The sequence below is a fragment of the Aotus nancymaae genome, unplaced genomic scaffold (genome assembly GCF_030222135.1).
Source record: "Aotus nancymaae isolate 86718 unplaced genomic scaffold, 86718_ANA_hifiasm-v0.15.2.pri h1tg000041l, whole genome shotgun sequence".
Taxonomy (NCBI): Eukaryota; Metazoa; Chordata; class Mammalia; order Primates; family Aotidae; genus Aotus; species Aotus nancymaae.
Genome location: NW_026988455.1, coordinates 20,068,037 through 20,071,070, shown reverse-complemented (window position 1 = coordinate 20,071,070; position 3,034 = coordinate 20,068,037). Strand labels below are relative to the sequence as shown.

Here is a 3,034-nt window from a genome sequence, read left to right as displayed (position 1 = left end):
AACTTAGAACTACGTGAGGGGCAAACTTCAGAAGCATCTTTTACTTACAGAAGCAGCTTAGCGTGATGGTGAGATAGTGAATAGAACTAAATTTAGACCAAAAAGCTAGAGCTTTTCATTTCAAAGAGAGGGACAGAAGGGGTAGGTAGGCTTATGTTTCAGAAAAGCTCCACAGAGCTTCACAATCTTTGGGAATTCCCCAGGGTGTAAAAGTTCAATAAAAGAAGATTGGCTTACAGTACTCAGCACCGAGTGCACATCACAAGATTAGATAGTCTCTTGGACAGGGCAGAGTGAAAGAATGAGAAGCAAAACTAAATAGCTATTAAGGAGATAGAAAAGCCTATGAGTGAATACAACGGGAAATACTTATGATGAGATTATAAACAGAGTTTGAAAGAATTCCCCTCCTTTTTTCTTAAGACAAGGTTATGAGGTGAATAGCATATGGAGAATGGAAATAAAAATAAGAGAAGTTATTATCTTTTGTGCTTTGTTTCCAGGAATCTTTAATTTTATGTGATGCTAGGCTTACAGGATTTATGAATAAAAAACAGAAGTGGATGCTTTGTAATTATCCAGGGGATTTGGGCATATATGAAAATTGGCGGCGGCGGCGGGTGGAGTGAGCTGCAGAGCCTGGAATACAGTCGGGGAAATGGAAACGAAGGAGAAGCCGAAGCCCACCCCAGGTTACCTGATGCAGCTGATGAACGACAAGAAGCCTATGAGCAGCCTGCCCAACTTCTGCGGGATCTTCAACCACCTCGAGCAGCTGCTGAATGAAGAAATTAGCTGAGTACGGAAAGACACGTACAATGACACATTAAATGGCAGTACAGAGAAAAGGAGTGCAGAATTGCCTGATGCTGTGGGACCTATGTTCAGTTACAAGAGAAATTTTGTGTGCCTGTAAAAGAATACCCAGATTTTAATTTTGTTCGGCAAATTATTGGACCTAGAGGACTTACAACCAAACAACTTGAAGCAGAGACAGGATGTAAAATAATGGTTCAAGGCAAAGGCTCAACGAGGGATTAAAAAAAAAGGAGGAGCAAAGTAGAGGCAAACCCAACTGGGAGCATCTAAATGAAGATTTACATCTACTAATCACTGTGGACGATGCTCAGAACAGAGCAGAAATCAAATTGAAGAGAGCAGTTGAAGAACTGAAGAAATTATTGGTACCTGCAGCAGAAGGAGAAGACAGCCTGAAGAAGATGCAGCTGATGGAGCTTGCAATTCTGAATGGCACCTACAGAGATGCCAACATTAAATCACCAGCCCTTGCCTTTTCTCTTGCAGCAACAGCCCAGGCTGCTCCAAGGATTATTACTGGGCCTGCACCGGTTCTCCCACCAGCTGCCCTGCGTACTCCTACGCCAGCTGGCCCTACCATAATGCCTTAGATCAGACAAATACAGACCGCTGTCATGCCAAATGGAACTCCTCACCCACCTGCTGCAATAGTTCCTCCAGGGCCCGAAGCTGGTTTAATCTATACACCCTATGAGTACCCTTACACATTGGCACCAGCTACATCAATCCTTGAGTATCCTATTGAACCTAGTGGTGTTTTAGGTGCGGTGGCTACTAAAGTTCGAAGCCACGATATGCGTGTTCATCCTTACCAAAGGATTGTGATCGCAGACCGAGTCACCACCGGCAACTAACCTATGACCTTCTGAACTCTGAACTCTTCACCCAATGATGACCTGACCATGCCTGCCTGCTGATCAGTTAACTGGTAATCGCCTTTGCTTGCCTGTCGTCGGTGCAGCAAGCTGAGGCACTTGTCCGTTCGTCTTACCATCTAACCAAACGAAAGACAAACAAATTGTTGTCCTCCAACTCAGCTTTTTTTTTTTTTTCCTGTTTGGGTGAAAGTGGTTCTAGAACCTGCACTGAATAGTAGTAAAGCAATAAGGCCCAATTCATCCCACAGCACTGATCATGTTCTAATGTCCCACCCTAAGCGAATGGTAAGAAGGCCTCTCTTAAGAAGGGGAGACAGATGGCCCTTAACTACTCAATGACAGAGGCAGTTACTGTGAGAGACTTCTAGGAATCTTATTCTTCTCATAGTGAAGTTAAAGCTCTCTCTGAATGTACTGTGTGATGATGCATCATGCATGAACCTTCGGTCAGGGATGTCATTGGTGAAGTGATTTCAAAAAGTATTCAAAATTTGATATGCTTTTAGTCACTACCGTGCCCTCAAAGTGCAGAAGTTGCAGGCTTTTTTATATTGCCTGCCAAAATTTGAAGTATTAGAGGAAAGTGTGGCATGAGAGGAGAAACTTAAGTTTTGAAAAGTAATGCAAATAACAGAACTGCAACACTATTTTAAAAAAGATAAATATCCGAGTTAAAATTACTGAATCTTTATTTTACACCTTCTGAAAGAATATTTGAGAACAAGGTACCTGCATTATGTGTCACATTACTTGGCAAACTGTTCAAGTATTTTTTTTTTAAGCCTCCCTGTATAGAAAAAAATCATTAAGGATGTAAAAGCCATGCTTGCCTATTTGCCGTATACATGTAATGAAATTGTAGATAAAGTGTAGTGCATTGAAACAAATGAACAAAAAGTAGATACTTTTACTATACAAGGGTGCTGGTGCAGAAAAAATATATATATTTTTGGAAATGTAGCATTTTATACTTCCAAGTGTTATTAAAAAAAAGAAAAAGAAAAAGAACAAAGAAACCCTTTATTTCATTAAATGATTTTTTCTGGTGGTTGTCAAGAAACAAAAGACCAAAAGAGCCTTTTTGTCTTTTTTATTTTTTAAGTATTGGAATAAGTCTAAAGAAAAGAAAGTGCCTTATTTTCCTTCACGGTCATTTAGTCAAGCATCTCATAAAGATCAGCTCCTCCCTCAGAATACAAGTTAATGCACGTTACTCAGTCGCCCAGTATGTGAAAGAAGACATGAGGGAGGCAAACGAGTTGGTTTGAATCATATGATTTTTGCCACATTACCTCGATGCAAATTTGCCAAATCTGATACTATGAAAAGATCTGACA

At 40.5% G+C, this 3,034-nt stretch overlaps 1 pseudogene; it reads left to right on the top strand.

The window, feature by feature from the left end:
* The first annotated feature begins 643 nt into the window (after positions 1 to 643).
* Positions 644 to 2,039, top strand: LOC105724418 (KH domain-containing RNA-binding protein QKI-like; annotated as a pseudogene).
* Positions 2,040 to 3,034: the final 995 nt, after the last annotated feature.